Source organism: Mastigoproctus giganteus, chromosome 3, assembly GCF_048544385.1.
Source record: "Mastigoproctus giganteus isolate SK-2022 chromosome 3, ASM4854438v1, whole genome shotgun sequence".
Lineage (NCBI taxonomy): Eukaryota > Metazoa > Arthropoda > Arachnida > Uropygi > Thelyphonidae > Mastigoproctus > Mastigoproctus giganteus.
The window spans coordinates 190,902,728-190,912,206 of NC_143577.1; positions in this window are offsets into that span (position 1 = coordinate 190,902,728).

Here is a 9,479-nt window from a genome sequence, read left to right on the forward strand (position 1 = left end):
GAATAAGATTAAAATGAAACAAATAAATCTAATCCATCTCTTGCAGGGCCCAATCCTGTCCAAGAGTGGTAGTGATGCCACATATTGTCAAGGTGACATGGTAAGAGATATACATTAATATCATTAATTATTGATTGTCTGATATACAGCAGCACGAACACCGCCATTCCTCAGACATCATCATTCTTTGTTACACATCATTAACATTACACGTCAGGCAAGTTTTAGTCTCTTAGTTCCTTTAGTCTCTTTCCTTGGAGTCACTTCATAATATTTTTATATTTATTTACTATATAATATTTATTATATTTCTTAATCTAACGTGATTTCTGAAATCACGTTAGATTTCTGAATCTAACGTGACCAGAAGAACATATATAATACCCATTAGAAGAAGAATCTCCCAGGGAGATGCCCTGAACCCACTATGGTTCTGTCTAGCACTCAACCCACTATCCGCCATGCTCAATAATAGCAAGTACATATATCCCCTAAAAGAACGGAGGAAGAACCTATACACCCTCTCTCACCTGATGTACATGGACGACATCAAATTCTATGCCGCAACCAAGAATCAACTACAACAACTACTCTGGATCACTGTCGAGTTTAGCACTGATATCAGGATGCAAATTATTCTAGACAAATGCAAGACACATGGATTGCATGTCTTGCAGGCAAGCTGAAGACTGATGAGGAGATAGAAACAATGATAGAGGGAGAGAGACATACAAATAACTGGGGATGATGTAGGCTCACTAGTTAGAACACAAGAATATCAATGACAGCCTCACTGAGAAATACCATCAGAGACTGAGAAGCCTGCTAAAATCAAAACTGAATGGCGGATAGATGGTCATAGTCATAAAAGCTTATGCAATCCCAGTACTAGCGTACTCCTTCGTCATGACAGATTGGACCATCACCGAGCCGGAGGAGATTATGAGATCTATCAGGAAGAAGCGCCAACATCTCATTGAACAAGACATAAAGGATGTCAAGGTTAAATATATGCGGAAAATTCGGGCAAACGGGGTATTAATTGAAACTGCGACCCCTCAAGATCTTGAAAAGATCAAAAACTGTGTCAAATTACAAGAGTGTGGGTTAAAACCTGAATTGCCCAGAAAGTTGAGCCCAACTATTGCGATTTATGATGTTCACAAAGACTCCAAGATTGAGGATATAATAGAAGATATCTATGAGAAAAATTTAAAAGATTATGATTTTACACTTGAGGATGTAAAAGAGCAAATTAAGCCTCGATTTCCAACAAAGCCAAAACCTAATAAGTCCAACATAAATTGGATTTTAGAAGTCACTGGAACGATTCGCAAGATTCTATTGTCTGCTCGTAGAATTTATCTAGGGTGGACATCTCACACGGTTAAGGATTATACTATAGTTCCCAGGTGCTATAAATGCCTGGGATATGGCCACTCAATAAGATCATGTCATCAAGAAGCACAAACATGTGGGCACTGTGGTCTAATCGGTCACAACTTTATAGATTGCCCAAATAAGGAGAAACTAGCTGAATGTCCAAACTGTAAGAAGCGAAAGAAAAACTGCACCCACTCCTTCAGAGATCCCAAATGCCAAGAGTACTTAAAAGCAGTAGATGCTGTTCGTTCAAAGACATTCTATGGATAGAAACACAACATCAGGTATTAACTCTAGTACTTCACAATCAACAGAAATCAGGTTTTTGCAGCTAAATTGCCAACGATCCATTGCAGTTACAAATGACTTAACAAAAGTGTCGCAAGAACATTTTATTCAGGTTATGGCTCTTCAAGAGCCCTATTCACATAAGGGCCTTCTAAAGGGTTTTCCCATTCACTATAGATTAGTACAATCCAATCCAGCTACGGTTAGAACTGGTGGAAATACCCGATTTCGGATCTGGGCTGCAATTGTCATCTTAGATCCAAGTCTCACAGTTACAAGAATTACCAGTCTCTGCTCCACCCATGCTGTCTGTGTGTGTTTGGAGGGCCAGTCTGGCCAAGTCTATGCTATCTCATTATACTGTCAATGCTCCCAATACAGAGACTCTATACAACCATTTGTGGACTACCTGGATATGACACTTAATATTCTGCGTGGGAAGAATGTTATTGTGATGATGGATGCAAATGCTGAGTCTACTCTGTGGAGTGCTGCAACTACAAATGAAAAGGGTGAATTAATGGAAGACCTAATCTTATCTCACCGCTTAACTATATTAAACACCCCTGGCCATCCACCAACGTGTGTGACACCTATGGGTTCTTCTCACATCGGCATCACTCTCGCATCTTCTGCTATTAGTCCGAGACTTTCCAACTGGAAGTTGCACACTAGTTGGTCTACCAGCGATCATAACATCATGACGTTTCAACTTAACTGTGATCATAGGCGATCCAGATTTGATCCTACCGACATACCAAGATTTCACACAAAGAAAGCAAAGTGGGATAAATTTGATTCCTCACTTAAAGACTCCTTTACACAAGACCAAATAGAAAAATTGACCACTCTCACTGCAGATGAACAGGCACGAGTAGTTCAAAACATAATTATTACTGCTTGTAGACAGTCCATGAGATATAGGAAAAGGAAGCCCTACCATGTGCCGTGGTGGTCCTCAGAATTGACACAATTAAAATCATTGACGAAACAGGCAAGAAGAGATTTCCAGAAAGCGAAGAGAGACAGATCTCGTCCCACTTTGGAGGTTGTACTTTTGCAAAACAGATATAAACAAGCCCGTAGAAACTATCACCAGGAAATCTACAAGAGGAAAAAAGCTTCATGGGAGCAACTAGTGAGCACCCAGGGAAACAGTTCTCCCTGGGGGCTCGTCTACAGATTAATAAACAATAAAATTCCAACTGGTGAAGTGTTTGCAGCGGTTACGACTACTGATGATCAAGAAACCATATCTTGGGTACCCAGTATGAACAGGATCCTAGATGTTATTACATATCAAGAAGAAGAAGAATGTACGGATCCAAAACAGATAGACATCAGAGTGAAAAACGCTAGTTACTTGGGCTCGCCTGTTGAACCCTCTTTTACCTTTGAGGAGATTGATATTGCTATCCAGTCTATGCGTTCGGGCAAATGTCCTGGACTTGATGGCATTGAAGTGGAAGTGCTCAAGCGCGTATGGAAAACGGTTCCTGTAGTTATTGCAACATTATTCAACTCGTGTCTTAATCAAGGTATTTTCCCTGCAATTTGGAAAGTTGCGAACTTAAAAATTCTTCTCAAAAATCCAAAGAAGCCAGAATCTGATCCACTGTCATATAGACCTACTGCCTTGCTCCCAGTTATGGGCAAGGCTCTTGAAAAAGTTATTGCGAGTCGACTTCTGACTACTTATGTTATGAAAGGACTCTCTTCGCCTGTACAGTTCGGTTTTACAAAGGGTAGAGGAACCGAAGATGCCATTGCCTCTCTTTTAGAAATACAGCGGGAAACCACGACTAAATATCTGCTCGGTCTCTTTGTGGACTTCAAAGGGGCCTTTCACACTCTTTGGTGGCAAAGTGCCCTGGAGAGGTTCCGGGAGGCCGAAGTGTCTTCACCTATATACCGGTTGCTGATGAGCTACTTTTCGCAGCGCTCGCTAGTTATTAAGAGTGGTTCCATTCAAGTGTAAAGAAAAGTTACCAGAGGATGTCCACAGGGGTCTATTCTTGGGCCCCTGTGCTGGAACTTAGTGTTCGACTCCTGGTTAAATAAACATTTTGATGCAACAACCATGATCTCATATGCAGACGACCTAACCATCATGGTCCAAGGAAACTCCAGGAAGTCTCTCGAAGATGTTGCCAACCGGGTACTGCAAGAGCTGTCTGTGTGGTCTGACGAGCATAAACTCCAGATATCTACAAGTAAAACGTCCCAGATGTTGCTTAAAGGCAGGTTAGACAGAGGCCGTTCCCCCTCAAATAAAATATAAAGGACAAGCTATTAAATACAGTTCAACCACAAAATACTTGGGAATTATTCTGGATGATGGTTTGAGTTTTATACCCCATGCAAAATACATTAAAGAAAAATACAAGTCATTATTATCTAGATTGAGACAAGTAACACGACAAGAGTGGGGCCTTAAAGGTCACTCACTGAGATTGTATTATAACTGTATATTCCTGCCCATTATCACATATGGTGCTGGTGCCTGGGGTTATAGGGCAACCAAGTGTGCCATTGTCAAACAGCTATTACAAGCACAGCGTGCCACCCTTCTTATGTTATCCAGAGCTTGTAGGACAATTTCTACTGCAGCTTTACAGCTCCTGACAGGAAGGATGCCAATACAATATGAGGTCCAGTATAGATATTTGAGATACCACCTGAAAAAGGCACATCCTACTTCTCTTGATAACGTGGAACTTGACCTGAATGTTCCAATAACAACAGAAAAGGAAAGATTGCGCACTATTTATGTAAATAAGTGGCAGGCTGACTGGTCTGTATCGGAGACAGGAAAGGTGACAAGAGAGTATTTGCCGAATGTAAGGGAATTCAGGAAAAGGGAACTATTGTGGTTTGCTCCTGGACTATATGGAACATACCTTTTGTCAGGTCACGGCAGCCTCAATAGCAAGCTGTATAAACTTGGACTGTCTCCTTCCCCTCTTTGTCTCTGTGGAGGTGAAGAGGATGCAGATCACATCCTCTTGGAGTGTCACTATTATACCGACTTACGGAATGAACTACAACTCATTACTGGTTCTTATGACAGGGAGAATAAGCCTTCTCTGATCCAATCACAAGATGCATTTGAAGCTTTTAACTTATTTGCAACACGAGCATTTAAGCGACGAGAGGAAACGAGAGCTGCTGCCCTGAGATAGCGTGAACCCGGATCAAGAGAAAGACTTGAACAACGACTGAAATTATCTCTGAAGACTTGAACAAGGACTGCATTATTTCTGAAGACTTGATCAAAGACTGATATTATTTCTGAAGACTTTCAGACTTTCACAAGAACTGCTAACCAGAAAGAATTCATTAATATAAAGTATTTCAATATTTCAAAGAAGCTTCAACTGCTACTTCCTGCATTTTGCCTCACGAACTTGAGGTGATACATCGGGATGGAAACTAAATCCTTATTGATTGGAATGACGAACCTACTGTGTTAGAAATCGTAAATAGTGTTTATAGTATGTCGTTTGACTCTACTTCTAGTGTATTTCTAGTGCTTCAGCTGTGCCATGCCATTGAATACCTATCTCACAATGAAATTAAGCGATTGCTGCAACTACCGAACCTTCTCCTGGTCCGTTGTAGAGTTCTGATATGCCTTTGTTCTAACAGGATTTCCTATCAAACGATGGGAGTGCCAAAGAAATCTTCAACGTTGAAAGAGCTTCCCTTGAAGCTGAAGGATCTATTGAGGATGCGCCTCGACATCTCCTAATCCTGCTCACAGGATAGGAACTGCTAATCCTAAATTAGGATAGGATTGCACCGCGACATGTGGCTACTACAAAGGCTGAAATTTTGCCTCCACCTTTTTTTTTTTTTTTTTTCTCTCACTTTTATCTTTTCTCAATTTCTCTTAACTTCCTTTTATTACGGCGGGTCCCTTCTCTGTCCCCCCGCTGCACTTCTTTACTTCCGCACCACCCTAACTTTTCCAGCTATTCTTATTTATTTTTATTTTATTATTATTATTATTATTTATTATTATTATTTATTATTTTATTTATTTATTTATTTTTTTATTATTATTTTTTTTTTATTTATTTATTTTTTTATTATTATTATTTTTTTTTATTTATTCATTTATTTATTTATTTATTATTATTTTTTTTTATTATTTATTTTATTTATTTTTTTTTTCCGAACTTTGCCTATCCTGGAACTTTGTTCCGGTATAGACTAGCATGAATGTAGTAGATCCTGGCCGCCTCCACGTGTCGGGGATGGGGGGTGGGAAGCTGTGACCAGGTGTTGCTGCTTCCCACTTGCTAAGAGCCAGGCACCGGCCGACTACATAACAACAGAACACATCATAACATTTACACACCCAACACACTACATACAAATGGCCGGTTCTGGCGTGAGCCTCAAAACAAGAAGTAGTAGCGGCTAATGGGGGAAACCCTGGGGTCCGCCACAACAACACATGAATATCCCCTGAATATCCCCTGAACAAGAGAAAAGCAATTAAAAACCTGCAAATTTGCTTCCAGGAAAACACAGCACCAATCCACAAAGACAAAAGGAAGATAGATAGACGAGCGGCACAAAACACAACTTCAACAAGGAGACCACACTCACAAAGACAGAAGAAACAAAAATAGAAAGATTGGAAAAACTTTATGGTAGACCAGCGTTTCCCAACCTTTTTTAGTTATGGAACACGTATAATCTCACAGCATAGTCACGGAACACTTTTGAAGCAAAAGCAAGTTTAGCGGGAGTCAAAGAACTCTTTGCTAATATTTTATTACATATGACGCACTGTGAATCAGGAGCATCTTTATTTCCAACATATTGTAAGATCTTACAAATAAAACAGAAATATTTGTTTTTCTAAAATAAATCCATGAAGTGCGATGGAAAGGGGGTATTAAGTTAAAGATAGTAAGTATTAAGATTGAATATTTAGTTTTAATGTAAATAAAGTTGTTAAAGTTTGGAGAAACACTGGATTTGGGGATGGGGGAGTTATAGACGTATGTGTTAAATAGTGACTAAATGAAATTTCGAGTAATATAAGAGAGCTAACAGGGACAGCAGGCAGGAATATATATGTATGGGCAAAAAAACCCTCTATTGTGATTATATATAAAGTCTGACTGAGAGGAGTAGTTACTTCTAAAGGCTATGATGATTTGTACATTGCAGTCACCTACCACCTTGTGCCTGGTAACACAGAGGGGTGGCATTCCTCTGTGTGTTATGGATACTACATCTTGACCCCCCCCCGGCTTATGTTGTTTCACACCTCAGTGGTCACCTCCAGTATACTAGGTACAGTATTTCAGGACTCGAATGGCACCCGAGTAATAACTCGGGTGCCATTCGAGAAAAGGGTTGCTGGGGATGAGAACAGCAGGACCGTGAAACTGCTTTATGAAAAGTCTCTTTTGTTCTGTTGTTCTTAGGAAGTAAATAGGCAACTAGTGGAAGTTCAGTGTTCCTCTCAAAAGAAAACGGCGTCAGGGATATTTTGGTAAGTTGGCCATATTTAGCATAGAAGGTGTAAACACAAAACTGGGTGCTGTGAAGGTCACTGACACACACATGAAAGGGCCATGCTGCCATGTGAAAAAATGCGAAATTTCTAGAGAACGGTTGGTTTGTGCGCTAGGGAGACAGCTGTGGTCCGATGTTTTAGCAAATAGAAAGGAATGGAAAATTAAGCAGAGTATGAGGATTAGTTGCAAGTCCTGGGGAGGCGTTCCAAACTTCAGAGAAGAAAATGTTCGAAAGGAGAGTTAAATGTGGTAGAGGAGATCTTGAAGACACGGGTTGTGTTTTTTAATGCCTGGGGACAGGGATAGATAAGACAGCTTAGTAATGTAGGCCCTTGTAAAGAGTCTGAAAGGAAACTCGGGAAGGAACTGCTCATGGGTTCTAGTTACGACCTGCAGAGAATGAGCCAAGTATGTACACCTGTGAATATATCATCTAGACAAAGGTGCGTCATGTCAAGGGTTACCAAGAAGTGAACATATGCCTGTCAGCCTCGAAAGAAAACCGGAGTTCCCCCAGAAGTGAATGTAAGCCTGTCTCCCCAAAGGAAGCCTGACACAAGGAATGTGGAAGTAGTAGCGAAACCGGAACGTAAGTCCTTCAACCCCCGTGTGCTCCAGGTTAAATCACATATGAATGGCATACTGGATCACCACATTGCTATTTTCTCGTAGGTGTCATTATCTCTATACATACTTCTCTATACAAAGCCCGCCAAAATAAAGTGTTCTGCGGTCTATTTAATTATTAGTCTATTCCCGTATATTAATAACTGAAAAAACAATTGTTAAATATCATAATGATACAAAAGTGGTGTATGCTACAAATATGCAAAATTTATTTATTTTATTATTTTTTTAATTATTAACTATTTTTCGCACAACACTTGTTCATATCTCACCAAACGCTAGTGTTCCGCTGAACACAGTTTAGGAAACGCTGTGGTAGACAACACAATAATCCCCATTACGACTACATACATAAGATAGCCTCCAACGCTTGACTCACAAACAGAAGGCTCTTTAGTGAGACCGATGGATCCATGCTTGCCACCCAAGACCAGGTAATCGACACTAGGAATTACGTCGTCAAGAACCGTGGAGTAACATATGACACATGTCAACGATGCCACCTGACCCCAGAAACAATCCACCACATCGCAGGATACAGTGTGATGACCCAGACATCAGCAGCTGGCGCAAAAATACCAGCTGATCAAAGAAGGTTTTCGGTATTACAGGTACGAGCCTCAGGTCATTCTAGAGACTACTCACAGTCTATACTGGGACATGCCATCAAAACGGACAAGACGAACCAGCACAACAGACCCAACATGTTCCTTATTTGACAAGAAGGAGGTTATCTAGCTGATCAGCATAGCAAAGCCCAGCACTAGCAACCTCTAGAAAACATACGAGATAAAGATCAGGAAATACTCAGACACAAGACAGGAAGCCAAGATATATGGCATACGGAACAGGTAATGATCATTCTAGCGATAGTGTCAACCACTGAAAGTTTCAAAGGAGCTTCTGTAAGAACCTAGCAACGACAGGCCTCTCGGAGAACACTTACTTGGACCTTCAGAATGCCATGATCCAAAACACATGTAGGATAGTATGAGAGTTCCTGAACCAAGAGTAATAATAATAGTAACAGGGCACAACCAACTACCCCTTCACTCATCAGGTGACACAAGAAATCTCATATAAAGGTGAAAAATGTTTTTAATAATAATAACAACAACAATTTCCCGTCTCGAACTTTCTCCACCTTCAGAAAGTGTTGCATTGCTGTTGCTCTCCTTCAATAAACAGTGCACACACATACATACTGTGGGAGTTTTGTTTTTTATTTATTTATTTTTTTTTGATTGATTGGATTTGACCTCCACCCTACTGAACTCTCAAACAGCCCATAAAATGCAAATCCGACTGAAATTCACAGAACGTTCTAGATTCTAGGGTGAGCAAATCGGTGTTAGCAGAACATTAAAGACACTTTTTTTCAATAAAAATCTCAAACCTTTAACGAACATTATATACAGCATTTACATAAAAGAAAAAAATAATAATTACATACAAGCATGCCAATTTCCATATATTTGAACCATACTACAACACAATACTCTATCTGTCCCTCATCAACTATGCAAGGCCGTTCGCCCTTCCATTACAAATTATTAACATCAGTTTGTATCAGTTGTATCTTACTTAATATGAATCCTCGATGATTACTCAATCATTCTCTTACATTACCAAGTTTTATCA